The following is a 17,958-nucleotide window of genomic DNA, read 5'->3' as shown; positions in this document are numbered from 1 at the left end:
GGCTTCTTCTATTTAATTTGCAGCTCCTCTTGCTTGCCAACTACCAGAGAGAACACATGGGCTGATGTCACAGACATCTGCGATGGGTCTGACTGGACCCCGGTCCTCGGAGGCCACCATGCTTAGCGCCTGCTCTGGGAGCGCTGGCCTTGAGCACAGGTCGAGATTTTGTGCTTGGTCTTGGTTTTTTTTTTTTAAATAGAAAACGAGCTCATTAGGTACGCTGCCATAGACGACAGCGGGCCACACAGATGAGAGGTGCCGGTGTGAGCCGCGCCTGATCTTAACTTTGTAGTTTGACTCATACATCGGTCGCTCTTTGTGGAAGACTCCAGATCAAATACAGAAACACTAGTTTCCTTATTAAAGGTTTTTGTCGTTGTGGCGGTGTGTGAGTTTTGTGAATATGTTTGCTTTCTACGCCCCAAGGAGTCGTGAGCGCTAATTTAGGAATCCTTTATCATGTGGTTTGGTTGTGAGTCATGGCCTTTAGAAATCAGCATAAACTTCACTCTCTCTCTGTCTCCCAACATCAGGCATCAGTGCCGCGATCCATTTCCTTTTGGTCTAAGGAGGCAAAGACTCCCCAGGGTTAATGAATGCCAGCTATCGTGTGATAAGACCGAGTAGCTGAGCGTATTAATGAATGATGAACAAACTGGCCGTTGAGGAGCAGAAAAAAAAGGAAACAAGCATCCTTAGCAGGACAGCGTGGAGCTGAGAATCAGGGAATCAGCAGCAGAAAGATGCCTAACAGCTTAAGAGAGCAGCCGATGGCAAAGGCTGGCAGCTGGGATGAGGCAACTCTGCAGGATGCAGTGAGTAATAAGAGGCTACAGTGAAGATCTGAGGGCAGCAACGGCAAAGTCTGTGGTCGAGTTGGAGAAAAGGTGAGAGCCCCGACTGACACGGGATAAAAGTTCTGGCAGTGCCCACCTGCCATCAAGACACTGAAATGAAAAGCAAAATTTCCCCCACAAGCAGAAGCAACTATTTCCAGTCATTTATGCATTTAGGGTTGGGGTGGGAGTGCGTAAAACATCTGAAAGATTGGATTGTTTGCTCTTCCATCATTCATTTTAATTCAGTGGGATTAATTCAGTGGAAACATAGTCTAACAAAGGATCATTATTTCACTTTTTATTGTGGAGATTTAAAAACATATAAAAGTGGAGGGAATATTATAATCCCCAAGGTGCCCATTAATCACTACTCAGTACTAACAATTATCAGTAGTTGGTCACTCACAATACATACGCATTTTTGAAAAATGAGTCCAGGGGAATTTTAATTAGTTTTTGTATTAAGACCTTGTGTCTATCTCTCAATCTGTTTTGCTCTTTGAAATCAAAATAGCCACCAAATATCCAATAAAGAGACATTTGGGGACTTTTCTCCCCCTTTTCCCATAAGCACAAGTTGGCACCATTATGGGAGCAGACAGCAAGTCCTGCTGGGGCTGGCTCTTTTTTGGCCCCCATTATGGACGGGACTTCAGCATCAGATGGTGGCTGGGCCGAATGGTGAAGGATCCTGGCAGATTTGGGTGCCTCAAACCCTCTCCTTGACCTGTTGGACCCTGGTCCAGGCATCCTGGAACTCAGCATCTCTGTACCCATCTTATTTGTTAATAAGGTACCTTGTTTTGCTGGACTCATTCCCAGTGAGAATGGCTGGCTGGTGACATTTCATATCCATTTGCAAGGGGCATCATCATTTGAATTGAGAATAAGAAGCTGGGTGAAATATAAATTTGTAATTGTGGGGGCATCAAGCAGCAGGGTAGGGAATTATTTATTTGGGGTGCAAGTCCTGGACCCTCAAAATCACTTGGTGTAGGCTGCCATCTATTTCCAGACACAAAGTGTCTAGAACCCACCAAACCCAGTGTGCTGGTGATGTCCGAGATCTGGGTGGGCCAGGACATCTTTGTAGTTCCTTAGGCTCAACTCCCTCCTCTGAGGGCTGGTAAGCCTTGCGCTGCTGCCTTCAGGAGCCCTTCCCATGGCAAGGTCAAGAGCTTGGCACTGCGGTGACTTCTGTGGGTTGAGAGAAGAATGCGTAGGCTGTTCATTTAGTTTTACTCCCTCTTATTCTTTCTCTTGCAAGGGTTGTCCACCCTCTACTGCCTTCTGAAATGATTATTAATGGAATCCTCTTCCCTTTTTCTGAACTCTTGGTTTTTCCTCTTTGTTCCTGATTATCTTAATTCTGCGAGGCTCTTTTTCATGTCTCTTGCCTGCCGGCCCTCGATTTACAGTCCGACCTTTCTTCTCCCCACGTCCTTCTTTTCCATTCCTATCATATTCTCTCTCTCTTGCTTTCTCTCTACTTTGAGCTTGCACAGACTAGAGCAAATTAAAATATACTTTACAAATTTTACTAGCCTGATTATTCTCTTTTAAATGAAGACTAGGCAGCAATCACACTGATCTCTGAAACCCAGGCGAGTCCGAGGACAGAAGAAAACCATCAGCTCTTCTCTTCCTTCCTGGCCATTTGCTTTGATGTGACTTTATCTTAAAGAACATTATGGATTTAAACATTTTGTAAGTCCCATTAAAATTTTTTTCCCAATGAGAAAGAGGTAAATTACTAATATTTGGGAATGACTTAGTATATCTTTTGAGCATCCACCAGGTGCATGGCATTATGCTGATCAACTATACCTTTTGAATGATATTTTTTTCAAAAAGGCTGGTGTCCTAGAATTAATCTACAGAAATAAGAAAAAGAAGAATGAAAGTATTATGCAAGTATGAAGCCATGGCATTGTCATATGACTTATCTTTAATAGTTTGGCTCAATTCTCATCTTCTTCTTGAAGATTTTCCCAGAAGATCCATTCTTGTATTCATCCGTCCCTTTATTCATCCAACCATCCATCCATCTACCCATCCATCCATCTACGCATGTATCTTTCCTTCCTTCCGTCCATCTACTCACACACCCACCCACCTTGTGTTTACTCTTTGCAAGGCACAGTGCAGATGTTGGCCAAGCAAAGAACAGTATAGTTTTCTGCCCTTAAGGAGCTCAAAGTCTGGTAGGAGAGAGCTTATAATAATAATAGCAGCTAACACTTACTGAGTTCTAACTATATGTTTGGCATTGCAATAAGCATTCGAAATACTTTATCTCATTTAATCCTCAAAGAAACTCTGGAGGTACCACTTTACAGATGAGGAAGATGATTGCTGGGCTAGAAATATTGGACATGAAGGCTACTTTGATTTTAGGAAGTGCTTATCTAAAGCCCAGAAGCCCTAAATCTGATATGTTCAGCCTCATAAACCCCAAGCTCTTGTGTGTATAATTTCTATAAACTTTTACTCTTCTTCTACTGCTAAGATCTAGGAGAGGATTTAGGGGCCACCATTGAACATCCAGACCCAGAGAGCCCTCCCTGTGGGGACATCTCCTGCAGTGAAGGGTTAAGTGGGGACTCTGCTATTCATAGTCACACAGCAGATAAGCCTGAAAATGGAAGGAATTCTGACTCATGGAGCCCAGGTTTTGGAAGAAGATTCTCTTCTATTGATTTCTCATTGTTTTGACCTCATTTGTATTTTTATAATGTGAACACATATTTACATCCCAGCTTAAAGATTTTCTTCTTTTATTATCTCTGAGTGCCAGTGATGGCAGCTTTAAAGAAGCAGCAACTTTGGAAACAAACAGGGAAGTTAAATAATTTGCCCAGGGTTACTGGGCTAGGAAGTACCAGAGTGACACTTGAACCCAGTATCAAGATACTTGTCTCTTGTACTTAATTTGTTCCACTTACTTGGTTATGAGCTTGTAGTATAAACAGCAAATGCTTGAATCCAGACCAACCTGGGCATGAACATGCCCTCTGGCACTTGCTAATGCCACCATTTTGGGCAGGTTAAACTTTTATAGCCTTAATGTCCTCATCTGCAGAAGCAGCATAGCAGTACCTACATAAAAGGACTGCTTTGTAGACCTTAAAACAAAGACCACAAAGATAAAGAAGGACACTGTACAATGATAAAAGGAGCAATGCAAGAAGAAGATATTACACTTATTAACATATATGCACCCAATATAAGAGCACCTAAATATATAAAACAAATACTAGCAGACATAAAGGGAGAAACTGATGGGAATACAATAATAGTAGGAGAACTTAACAGCCTACTAACATCATTGGACAGGTCTTCCAGAGAGAAAATCGACAAGGCAATGGAGATACTAAGTGACCCAATAGAATGGTTAGACTTAATTGATATTTTCAGGGTATTACATCCTCCCCAAACAGAATATATATTTCTTTCAAGTGCACATGGAACATTCTCTAGGATAGACCACATCCTCGGACACAAAACAAGCCTCACCAAATTTAAGGACAGAAATTATTTCAAGCATCTTCTCTATCGACTGTGTCATGAAACTAGAAATCAGCCATAGAAAGAGCAACGAGAAAAAAACCACTGCATGAAGACTAAACAACGTGCTACTAAAAAACCAACGGGCCAACATTAAAGTCAAAGAAGAAATTAAAAAAACGCCTTGGGACAAATAAAAGGGTTGCTGTGAGGATTAAATGGGATAATGGATGTAGAAGCATCAGTGCGGTACCTGGCATGCAGAAGACCCTCCATAAATGTCTGTCCTCTAAATCCTAGCCTCTTCCCTTAGTTGGATTTTAGTGCCCCAGGGACATATCCCTGCTCCAGGTGGGAACTCAGAAACTAACTGATTCACGAATAGGGCTTTGCAGGGTCTTGTGAGACCAACCTTTGTCAGTTCTTAGTTCACCCATTAATTCTTCACTGTCTCTTTAATTTTAGGAATCATATAGACATATTGTAGAGCATGGGATCCCCAAACTGGCCTATCATCATCATCAGCATCAGCATCAGCATCAGCATCAGCATCATCTTCAAAGCCTCCAACAAAAGAGATTCCCTGGGCACACTCTTCAGGGGGTGGAACCAGAACATCTTTGCTCTCTCTGAGGTGATCTATGTCATCCACCAGTTTGGAGAGCTACTAACTCCAGAGAGTTTCACTTTCTCCAAAAGCCAAGTGTCCTATGTAGAGCTGCTAGATAAAATATCGGGTGCCTCGTGAAATCTGAATTTCAATTAAACCATCAATACTGTTTTGGCATAAGTACGTCTCCAATATTACACAGAACATGCTTATGCTAAAAAAATCAGTCATTGTTTATCTGAAATAAAAATTTAACTAGGTGTCCTGGATTTTTATTTGCTAGATCTGGCAGCCGCAGTCCCATAATGTGGGAGGTGTGTGAGGAAAAGGGGCCAACGTTTTCCCGTCCTTTCTACTGCCCTCTGAGATGCACAGAGTGCTCTCTGGCCGGCTTTCCCCTCCATAAAGAACATGAGTCGTTAACTGGAATTGGCTGAGGCTCCTGAGATCTAATTTCTCCCCCCACAGACATTATTTTGCACCATCCTCCAATGAATAGAGATCTAGGAGTTGTGGTGGGAAAGATTTTTTTTTTTTGAGAATCCTTGTCATCTGAGGTTCCAGGGGGCCACTCTTTTGTCTCCATCATGGGGACAGCCTGAGGCAAAATAATGCTACTCACTTCTCCTCCTCTTCCACCACTCACCGCTGGCCCCTGTTTCCTTAAGTTGGCATCACGGTGAATCCTCAGTCCTCTTTCTTCTCTCTCTTTTTTTCTTTTTATAATCTACAAAAAAGCTGAAAAGATGAAAAAACTGTTCTGAGCTTAATAGAAAGTCTGTCTAATAATAATGAATCCTGCAGCGGGACTTGTAAAGAACGCAGATTGTGCACACTTAACCGTAATGGTCCTACAAAGTAATGAAGACTCAAGCGGTCCTTACTAGGTCTCAAGCTGTGAATCAGAACTCATCTAACGTTCTGATTGCTGAAGGAAATCGGTAATTGATGTGACGGGATGGCCATTATTATTATTATTATCACTTAAAAAAAAATTCAGACATAGCAGCTCGGAGCCAGCCCCCAGCCTCCTTGGGGTATACCAGGTGTGCAGGGTGCGTGCCGCCCTTCCATTAAATCTTCAGATGGGGGCTCTAATAAATTTTGCATTGAAATAAGTAATGACCACATTTAACGACCAGTTTGTCTGAGTGTTAACAGCTTGTGAGCCAACAAACTGGCCATTAACAGGTGCTAACTTCTGCTTTCTGGTTTAAACAATCCATTCTCATCTCTCTCCTGTTTGTGCTGGGGACTTATGCAAATTCCCGCCTGGTGTTTCCATTTTCCTGTGATCTGCAGCTCTTGCTAATCAGCTGGGTACCTCTCTGCTAGGGGCTCCTTTTCCCTAGGGTTGTCTCTTCTGCAGTCCGTGGATGAATGAATTTTCTTTTTAATTCATTTTCACTCCTGAAGGATGAACGTATCCCAGCATAGTTCGGTCCCCGAATAAATCAGGTGAAAAGTCGTGGAGAGAAATCCACTCTTGAAACATAAAATCTCTTACTCTGAAGAAGGAATGCAAACAGGTTAAACATCTCACAGTCTGAGGCAGCGTTCAGTTTGCTGCGGGGAGGTGACAAAGATTATTGTCTCTGTGCTAGAAATGAACAGATATTTCTGTTTGAAGAGTGTGTGATTACCCCATCCTCAGTCCAACATGTGCCTGTAAGGGGGCCGGGCCGTCCTGAGATATCCCCTTCTCAGCCTCCATTGTTTCCATTTCCTGGTTTTTGCCAGATTATCAGCCAGTAAAAAGGACAGACTTCCTCTCCCAACATATCCTTGGAGGAATAAGACTGGGATAGAGGGTTTGGGTCCTTGGTCCTATTAACACCGACCCACCGCATTAGCTTCCTGTGGACAGAAGGGGAGTCAGAACGCAGGACGTCCAAGTTCAGCCCGGTGGGAACCATCTTTACCATCTTGCGTTCAGATGGTACGCACGGCATATACCCTATTCTCTCTAACGCGATGCTTCTCAAATGATTTGCGGCAAAGGGCCATTAAAAAAACAATCCTATCGACTGTAGATTGATAACTTGTAAAAGAAAATCACATGCTTGGGCATCCTGACAGTGTCAAATTGCGACTCAAGTTTTGAAATGCCTCGTCTTAACTTTCTCTGTTTACCGTATCATGGTAACAGACAGTGTGCAAACAGCATCAGCCAGGGACCACACTTTGGGCTGCCCGCGGGAGCCGGGGGCTTCCCTTTTGACAGCCAGGAGGGCTGGTGGAAGGAAGCTGTGGGCCAGCCACCCCTTGCCACGCTCCTCTCCTTGGGACGCCTTTAATGTGGGGGTGGGTAGACAACGAATGCCTGGATGGGTTTCTGAACAAGGGACGTTTGTCTCAGACCCCGATATTTTCAGCACAATCTTCCATGCTTTTTGATCAACACAAATGAAAAGCTTAGTTATCAAAGTAATTCTCCATCCTGGGTGTCCTTCAGACCAGAGTGGCCAGGACACTAGTCCTGATTCATCAAAGCCCCAGAGCAGAGACAAATAGAGTTGGTGTTTGTGGGGGAAAGGTAGGCATGTGCTGGAGCCTCTCACATGTGGAAGTGGTTCATAAAATGGGGCTTTTATAAGGTCCTGTGTACTTTATAGGTGTTAGAATTTTAAAACTTAATAAGGTTGATGAGAACAACCTGTAAAATGGCATTTAAAGGCACACAGAAGTTTTTTCTCAGATGCCATGATGTCTAGTTGTATTCAGAAGCCACAAGGTACCATTTACCTTCTTGTTTGTGGTTATTTTCAGTTTGCCCCAGGATCCGAAATAAAAATGCAGTGTTTAAAATTGTGAGTTTCTTTTAAAGGTCATTTATGTATTGTTCCAAAAATATTGAAAAGCAAAACGCTTAAAGTTCAAAGCGAACGTATGTTTTGCGAAGACCTGGCACTGCTTAATGGCCTAGGAAGAATTATATGAATATCAACTTTAATTATATCAGAGGTTTTGCTGAATTTGAACTGAAAAGTCCCTGTATTCTAATTCCAGCACCGTAACTCTAAGAGTTCCTTTGTCTCATAGTCTGTTTTCTTCTCGTTAATATATTGGAGGCCTCAAGAGTTTAGTTTATTTCTTCAGCTAACATTTATGGAACACTTACTGTTGGGAGGCAAGTTGCAGGACACTGAGAATCCAAAAGGAATTGAGACATAGGCCCTGCCGTTCGTGATGCTTGCAGTGGGGGAGGAAAGGTGAGAGTGGACACACAGGTAGTCTGACGTCCACCAGAGGCTCAGGGAGGTACTGGGGGCTGCAGAGGAGGAGAGAATCACTTCTGCGCGGTGGCCGGCAGGGGGGCGGAGGTTTGGGGAGGGAAAAGAAAGGATGGATATTCTAGGCAGAGGCCACCAACTTTTTCTATAAAGGGCCAGATAGTAAAGATTTTAGACTACGTGCACCAGATGGTCTCGTCTGCAACAATTCAACTTTGTGGTTGTGATGTGGCTGTGTTCCAGTATGATTTTTATGTCCTGAAGCAGGCGGTGTGCCAGACTTAGCCTATTGGCTATAGTTGTGGGCCTTGAAGGGAGGGTAGGTACGGACAGGTTGAATGTGGGATTGAAATTGTGTGGGTTGGGGGGAGGGGGTTGGTGCATGGATGATGAAGGTGGATATGTGTTAAGAGTAATTAGGGTTACCCGGGAGGAAAGGAGGGTGTGGAGGGATAAATTAGGAGTTTGGGATTAGCAGATACTAACTACTATATATAAAATAAACAACAAGGTCCTATTGTATAGCATAAGGAACTATATTCAATACCTCATAATAACCTATGATAAAACATGAAAAGGAATATATATATATATAAATAAATCACTATGCTGTGCACGAGAAATTAACACAACACTGTAAATCAACTATACTTCAATCAAAAAAAAAAAAAGAGTAATTATGAAGGGCAGATGGCCAAGGTAGGACAGAGCAGAAGGTATTTTTAGGGAGATAAGTAAAGAAAAACCTGAAAATCAGTGTGGATCAGTTTTAAAGAAATCCGGATGCTAAGCTGAGTGATCTGAAGTTTAACTTGAGGGTAGTGGGAAAAAATGACTCTACTGGGGAGGTCAGTCTAGTCTATGTGGCAGCAAACAAAACAAAACAAAACAAAAATGATTCCCGGCGTCCTTTCACACGGTGGCTTGCTTCTCACACACACATAGGGTGATGTGCTTGAGGCTGTTCTCCCAGATGACAGCCAGTCATCCTCCGTACGTTGACCTAATGACCCAGACACTTCCAACTTGTGGTTCTACCATTTTGACTTCCTGGGTCACCACAGCAGGGAAAATTGAGCTTAGAACATGTGCACTCACTTCTCAATGTCTTGGTCCAAAAGCGATCCCCTCCCTTTCACTCCCAGTCCAAGGGCCAGAACACGTTGCAGACTTCTGCGCAGCTGCGAGGCTGAAGAAGAAAATAGAAACAGGTGGGCATTCAAAGTCTCTACCACATTGTCTGCAGGCGGAAAGAAGCCGATGATGGTCCGAGTGGCAGAGGAGTAACATGCTCATAGTGTTACCCTTGGAAAATTGAGCTAGAGGATGGTCTGGAGCAAAGAGAGGCAATGGAGACCAGTTAGCAAGTTACTGCACAAACTTACTTGAGTCGATAAAGAACTGAACTAAGGTGATGGTAAAGGAAATGGGAAGGAAATGGAAGGTGTGAGGGCATTCAGGTCTGGTAGGGCATGAGCACAAAGAAGAGACTGGAGTGCAAGGTGATTCCTTGGATTGCAGGTCAGGAACGTGGCCAGAGAAATCAGAAAGACTATATAATAGAAGACGACATACAATCCAACTTTGGGGGCACACTGATTTTGGAATACTGGGTGGACATTTGAGTAGAAGCTTCCGGCAGAGTTGGAAATTGGAGTTGAGAGGCTTTGGTGCTATAAGGGTAGGTGAGATCACCAAGTGACAAAAATAAAGAAGAGATGGGGCGGCTGGGAGGGGAAGGGGGATGAGGCAGGAAGAAAAGGAGTGAACAGACGGACAGCAAGACAGGGATGTACAAAACCAAGGGGAGAAAGTTCCAAAAAGGAGCATGTTCAACTCTGTTAAAATCTGCAGAAGGATGAAAGGTGTATTGTAGCGGACACTTCTAATGCACTGCCGGTTTCCCTGGGGTCCCCTTCAGTGTTTCTGGGTGACCGTTGTCCAGCCTTGATGTGCTTTTGGCTCCAACGGTGACTCTTCTCATGACGACCGCCTCCGGGCTACTGGAGTGACTTTGCTGGCAAGCTCGGAGAGGAGCACGTGTCTGGAATTTACCTTCCCCTACCTCCTGTCCTGAGTCCTTAGCCCATGACTGTCAGCCCAGCTCCGTTAAGTAAGAACGACTCTGAGGAATAATTTATACTCTAGAGAGTGCCCCCGTGAGACATTGTTTGACTTCTTTCCCCACGTTGCCCTGCGTGCCCCACTCCCTTGCCTTTTTCCTCTGGGGGCACTGCCTTAGTAACTCACCTGTGAATCCTCACTGCAAGGTCTGCTTCTGGGGAACGGGACCTATGATCATGTGGTCTTGGGAGAATGGTCCAGAGGGTGAAGCAACCACTAGTGACTGGATAGGAAGCTGGCTGGAGAATTCGATGGAGTAGTTGAATGGTGAAAAGTTCAAGAGAGTGAAAGGGGGATACAGTCAAAGAAGGCTGCTTGCTTGGATTTTTGACTAGACAGAATCGGAGCTTATGGATGGTCAGAGGGGATGAAATTAATGAGAGGGAGAGACAGGAAATACTAGAGTGAGTGAGATAGAGGGAAATAGAGGTAGAAGTAACCTTGAGGGAGGTGGTCGAGGAAGTCTCCAGAGCATAGGTAGGGGATGGACGTTACAAAGGAGGCAGCACTGTGTGTCCTTTGACACAGACATGGGAGCCGAAGCAAGACAACTCGAGTTGGAGAGTAACAAGATGACCGGTGGGGATGCTAGAAGCCAGGCTGGGAAGGCTGTATGGAGGGCGTAGTGGGGCTCCTTCATTTTGCAGATGATACAAAGGTTTGGAGAGCTGAAATGCCTCAACTCGCCAGGAGCAGGACTGAGACTGGGAGCAGCTCTCCTCGTGGCCCCTCAGCTTTTGCCAGGTCACCTGCAGAGAGAAAGCCACAGGAGGCGGAGGACTCTGGATAGCGGAGGGGAGGCTGTGGACACCCTTGCCCCCAGTGAGTCCTGTGCCAGCAACAGAACAGTAAGAAAGCAGAGTCTTAGCCTCTCCTAGGACAACAGGTGGTCCTGAGCACCATGGGACACACTCAATGTGACGGCCTCACCAAAGTGAGCTGTGGCAGGGAGAAGCATCTTTCTGTCTCCACAAACATGGATTTCGGAGAAAAACACCCTGAGGAAGAGGAACTGGGTCCTGGTTCCCAGGAGAGTTTCCAAGTTGCTTTGAAAGTGGACGATTGTTCTGAAGCCCTTCGTATGGTCATAAGCATCACTGAAAGATGTTCATGAACAAAGAGAAGCCAGCAAGTTTCCTGACTCTGGAAGGGGTGGCGGTCAAGGCAGCAAAGGGGTGGGAGGGGTCTTACAACTTCTTTGTAAGGGTCTGGAATTTAACTTAAGTCATTAGCTATTGGGCGTTGAAAGGGGGGCCTTTATTTTTGCAAGAGGATTTATGGCCTTTTATATGTTTATTTTTCCTCCACTATGAGGCATCCCAGGAAGAGAGAACACCAGGGTCAGGGACCCCCTCTGTCCAGCAATAGGCCACTTCACCCCAGGCTCCCTGGAACAGAGTGATGGGAGAAGGCCGTGCTTTCACTGGCCTGGGCCAATAGTTGGCCTCAATCATCATCTAAGTCAACCCTCCTACCCTCATTCCCACCCCACGTCAACTCGGCTCCACCCTGTCCACCCGTGCCCACTGTCACTCACTGACTCTCTTGCTCACCTTTTCCTGCCACTCACTGTGTGTCACGTCCTCTGCTTGGTTTGTGAGAGTATGAAATAGGATAAACTACACTAGTTGCCCTCAAAGAGTTTACCCGGGGAGCCTTTTTACAACCCCAGGAGTTATCAAATTGCTTTAACCAGACCAATTCAAGGCAGTTTGGAGGGTTATCAGAGGATTGTTAGCTACCAGAAGTTTAAGGATTCAGAGGGAGAGACTGCTGGGTTGGACTGGGTGTTCTGTGATGGTTTCTTAGTAGAAGCGGGAAGACAGCCAACCCTTGAAAGTTGGGCAGAATTTGGATGCAGAAGGTGAGAAGAGGCTAGGGGGGCAATCAACTTTATATGCACCATATGCATGTAAATGTGTGATGTGTGTTTAAGCAGATTCAGGGCATAAAGGAGACATTGATCTGTTTTTATTCCCAAGGCAAATGAACTTGTGTGGGCAGCCCGGGGACTCATTAAGTGCTTGGTGAATTGGAAGGCAGTTTCTGAGAGATTGGAATGCTGAGCCTGGCAACCCTGAAAGATCACTCCATCAATATTGAGTGAGGGACTCTGAGTTGCAAGGATTCTACTAGGGAGACACAGGGTTAAAGAAGACGTTGTCCTTGCCCTTGAGAACCATACAGTCAGTGATGGGTGGGGGGTGCACACAAGCACGCTGCTCATGGTGCAAGGCTCTCAGAAGATCAATATAAATAAATAGTGCTCCAAAATTTCTACAGGAGTTTGAGTAGGCGGCAGTGGGGAGAGGACGGAGGAGTGATGATTTACTGAGCATGACTTTAAAAAAAAAACTTATTTATTTAAATTGAAGTATAGTTGATTTATAACGTGTTAGCTTCAGGTGTACGGAAAAGTGATTCAGTTATACATATACATATGTGTTCCCTTGCATATTTTTCCATTATAGGTTATTACAAGATATGGCAAACCGTTCCCTGTGCTATGCACTAGGTCCTTGTTGTTTACCTATTTTATATACAGTAGTGTATATCTGTTAATCCCATATATGTATCCATTTATATTTTTAAAAATCAAACTCTTGAAGTTTTTGGTTTTGGGGGAAAAGTTTTAAAAGAAGCAGTGATAATAAAGATGTATGAAGAAAACACATGATTGCTCTCAGGAGATTTTGTATTTGAACCTGAACGTCTTCATTCTTTCATTTTATAGCAACACTTCGCTTTCACCTAGCGTTGTGGGGTGGGGGCGGGGCAGTAAATAACCACAAAGAACTCCTACAATCACCCTCTAAACCCATGTTGAATTGTTACTGTTCTCTCCTTTCTCACTATTTTGGTGGCAGAGCCAGAACTGCTAATGTGTCCTGAGTTTTGCGTCTGTCCTCGGCATGTGGTCATTCAATGATGGAGGGAGGGAGGCACTAGCGACAACAGTCTGGTAGGAGGCGCACCTGCGGGGGAGGGGAAACGGCCAAGGAAGGGGAGGGACTATGGTGAATCTGAACGAATGAAGCATTTCCAGAATTAACGAGTGTCCATCCATTGACAGGAGGCCATGTCATTAACCGATTGTTGGATCGTCCATCTTCCACTTTGGGGACCGTCCCTTCTTGGCCTCAGACTCAAGTCTTTCTTGACCACAATCTGGGTGTGGATAAAAGCCCTTCTATGGTTAGAAAGAGAAATTTCACAGAGAACTGAGAGGTAACCCAGCCGGCCAGCAAAGAGGTGACGGTCCCGTACCTAATTGACAGTGGAGGGGTAACCTCAGGTTACGTGCCTTTCGACTGAAGTTCTGTATTAGCTGTTTGCTTGGAAGGAGCAGATGTTTTGGCTCCGGTGGTCACAGCTCACCTCTGTCTGGGAGGTGCATCAATCACTTTAATTATAATGGAACGTGGGGCCAGGAACTGAAGGAGAAAAATCAACCCAATCCCAAGAACAATCTTTCTTGATGAATTCTCCCCTAAATCGAAACAATTCGCTGGGTATCCCAGCTGGGGTTCATATGCTTTTGATTACTGTGGGCTATTTAGCTCTACAAAATGACAGGCTGCTTAATGGACTTTTAATGGTTATAGGTTTCTCTCTCTTTTTTTAATGAGCTTCACCAGTTTGTTACTAATGCCCTGTAGAAATTTGGCGAGGGGCCAGACTTGATGTTACACATCCTGGTTTCCAGGCGGCAAACAAGCAACCATCGTAGCCAGTGGGGAAGTGCGGTGCCAATCGGAGGGTGATGCCGTTAGGGCAGGGAGAAGAGGAGAGCTAATTGAGTGCCCTGTGGTCCTAATCATTATGTCATCGTAGAGAAGGTGGTTGCACTTTGCAGTTGAAGTTACCCCAAAGGCTCCAAGGGCCTTGGGATCCCAGGTGGCAGGAGGGTGTGCAGTGCTGGGAATGGCTTTGCCATTGTCTGAGCTCCAAATTGTTGGTAATAGGTGCCCCTTGTAGACTCAGTTGCATCCTGTCCACCAAAGGCCCTGTGAACATCTTGAGGCCAAGGCCAGGTTTGTCTCTGCCGTGCCGGGTGCCAGATTGGGCCCACATTAGGCGCTCAATTCATGTCTGCTGAAAGGGAGGTCACACACAGTTAGGAAGAGTGTGGGAAAAGAGCTTTTCTTGAAGGGGCTCCCTCTCCGAGTCTTCAGAAAAAAGCATGAGATCTGGGGACAAGAGAAGAATGACAGATGAGGATGAGAGAGACAGTGTCCCAAGTCACTAATAACCACACCAACTCTCGTTTCTTGTCGTACGAAACACTCTATACACATCCCCACCCGTTGGTCCTTCCAGCAAAATGTCGAGAGGTAGGCAGTGGTGTGTTGATGAGTTGAGTGTTTCTCAGCTAGCTTTGGGGGGGGGGAGCTTGGGGGACGGGGAAGATGCCCAGATTTGTAGCATTTGCTGATTTCTATGGTAAACACTCCCACCAGGGCCCATTTCCAACTACCCAGGTGATGTCAGCCAGCTGGTGGAATTCCAGAAAATTTAAAAATTAGCTTTTTTTGAGTGGGCATGAGCACCCTGCCAGAGATGGGATCGTGCCTTTTTACAGATGCTAAGTATGGAGTGAAAGAAGCAAATAGCAGGTAAGGGCCACGGAGGCCGTAAACGACAGAATCCAGGTCCAGAATGCCTCCAAACACTATGTTCCTTTTATTTTTTAATTTTTAATTTTTTTACGTGTGTGTGTGTGTATATATGTGTGTTTTCTTTGGTGGGGAGGTAATTAGGTTTATTTTTATTAAATTATTATTTTCTTAATGGAAGTACTGGGGATTGAACCCAGGACCTCATGCATACTAGGCATGTGCTCTACCTCTTGAGCTATAATCTCCCCCCTCAAACACAATGTTCTTAACCACTGACTGTGGCATTACTTTTCTGAACTTGCTTCCCACACTGTCCGAGCAGCCACAAAACTAAGGAGCAGGGACCTCAGTCCACACTTTCCAAAAGCCCGTTCTGGTTTCCTGAGGCCGCCCCTGTCAGTTATGTGTGACATTTGCCGTAGAACCTCCCCCTGTCAGTTACGTGTGACATTCGCCGTAGAACCCGCCCCTGGCAGTTACATGTGACATTCACCATAGAACGTCTTTGGAGATGTCCTGGCTCCTGGGCTGCCCCTCCTTGCCCTCGCTCCCTCTCTGGAGGTTTTACTTATTAACTGATAGCAACACAGACCTCCATGCGATGGTGAGCTTTCTATGAGGGTACCACCTCCTTATTTAATAGATGAGCAAATTGGGGGCTTTAAGAGATCACATGATCTGTCCAGATCCCCGCAGCCTGGGAATAAAACGGAGAGCTGGTTCCTAATCCAGGGCACTTCCCTGGAAACTCGGGAGCCCTCCATCTCTTAAGAATAACAAACGAGCCCTGTATTTTTAAAAAAAAAAAAAGTAGACGAAGGTGGATTTTCCTGCCTCCTGGCTGATGTCCTTACTCACTGCTGGCTCCCATTTTGAAAGATGCAACTTGACTTCCCTCGATTCGATTCGGGGGCAATGAGCCGAGAATTCAAGGACGGGCAGCGGGAGCATGGTCATCATCGCGAAGTGAATGCAGGAAACATGAAAGACATTCTTTGGGAGCTTTTGTGGTCGGGGAGGAGGGGCAGGGAGAAGAGGTGGGGGCTCCTGGTCGAAATGCCCTCCTGTTTCGGAGTCCCGGGATGGTCCTAAATCACGCCCGGGTCATATGCTGCATATCCTTGTCTCTTGGCCCAGGGTGAAAACAGTTCACATTGTAAAATTAACTTTCCAAATTTGGCTGGCCCACACGGGGCCAGCCTTCTTTCAAAGTGAGTTTGCGAATGAATGGATGAATGTGTTGATTGGGTTACTGTTCTTAGGGGAGCCTTCTTTGCATGGGACTTGGAGAAGGATTAAAGCTGGTTTTGAAAAGTGTTGGTGCTCTCCCAAACACAGCATGCTGATAGAATTCTGGTTGCACTTTTATTTGCTATGGAACAAAATGCTCTGGTTTCACAGAAGAAATAGCCCAGCAGATGGTGTTTGGTGGATGGCATGAATGTAGCCTTGTAAATAAGCATTCAAAATAGACCAGCTTCCCCCCAAATTTACCATCTGCCCCTTACCCCATGAGGTTCACAGGTGGTAAGAGAAAGGAAATAGATGCTTTTTGTTGTTATTATTACTATTTTAGGATCCCCAAATTATGGAAATTCCCCAAATTATAGCATTCTTAAATTTGGTTATAAAAAATTTAGAGAGTGATGCCTTTAACAGATTTTTCCGGGTTTAATCTGGTTTAAGAATAAAATCTCGTCTAAATGCCATTTTCTTGTTTATCTTGTTTTTGGCGGTAGCTTCTGATGTGATCCTCTTTCTGTAACCCTCATCACTGAGGGTCTTGGTCTACATTCTCCCTGGCTCTGGACAAGACTCTCAGCTACATTGTTGCTTCCATCTCCAGGATAATCTACGGATAGGGTCTAGAATCATACAGACCTGGGTTTGAACTCTTTTTTTGGCTGCAGAGCAATGGACAACTTGGTCAACCTCTCTAAATCTCAGATTTCTTAGCTGTAAAACAAAGAAGCTAGTGTGATTAATAAGACTACTGGAGATGGTTGTTTAGATTTAAAAAGGCGCCTATAGCCCTCAGGACAGTGTAGACAGTGTTCAAAGTATGTTAATTGTTACAGCTCGCACCATCATCAGATGCGTCAATGTTATTAACCCACCATCATCTCCAGGACGCATATAATGTATCTCCTATATATACACCTCCTCTGTACTATAATACACAGCTGTCTAAATTAAGGAGTAAAGGGGAATTCTAGATATTCATGATTTATTTTGGGTGTCCTGTGAAGGGTGATGGAACTCATCAGGCTGACTGCTCCCACTCTTTTTTTTTTTTCTTTCCCCAAAAGGAGATTCCCATAGGCCACCAGCCAAAACATGACTCAGAGAATGGAACGCTTTGTGAGGTTTTGTTGGGTTGGGTTGACTATTACCGAGGCAGGGAAGATTTCAGTCAAGATTTTATCACATCGTAAATGGTGGATGATTCAGTGGGATGGACTGAGAATTGGGAATAGGGATCTGAGGTTTTGTCGAATTAGTTTGCTCAGATCTGGGGTGGGGTGGGGGAGGATTTCCAGGTGGCTGCGCTGCAAAGACCCTCACTTTGGAAAGTTTTGTTGCAGTTTCAGTGATGACAAAGGGTTGAGGCGGAAGTAGGGGCCTGAGAGGGATGGAGCGTACCTTTGTAGCCCTTCTCACTTCTCACTGGGGCGGAGCTGTCTTTATTTTTAGTGATCGTGTTTACTTTGGGAGAATGGGGATTGGCTGGGGTGTAATTTATTGAGAGGAGGAAGGGCAAATGTTCTAAATGAGACTTATTTATGGCTCTTAAACAAGGACGCAAAGAGATCTGACCTGTAATATCTCACCTGTCCAGCATTCACCTGGTTCTTTTCTCAGAAACTTTCAAGTGGCAGTTAGAATCATCGAGTTGTACCAAAAGAGGTATCGCAGAGGTTTTTCTAGTCCCGGTTACCTTATGTTATGGTTTAAGCAACTCCAACAAAATGAGGTCAAATTTTGATCACACTTCCCATCCCCTCTCCCTCAATCAAGTTCCA

The sequence above is a fragment of the Camelus bactrianus genome, chromosome 15 (genome assembly GCF_048773025.1).
Source record: "Camelus bactrianus isolate YW-2024 breed Bactrian camel chromosome 15, ASM4877302v1, whole genome shotgun sequence".
Lineage (NCBI taxonomy): Eukaryota > Metazoa > Chordata > Mammalia > Artiodactyla > Camelidae > Camelus > Camelus bactrianus.
Note: the sequence above shows the minus strand (reverse complement) of the source record.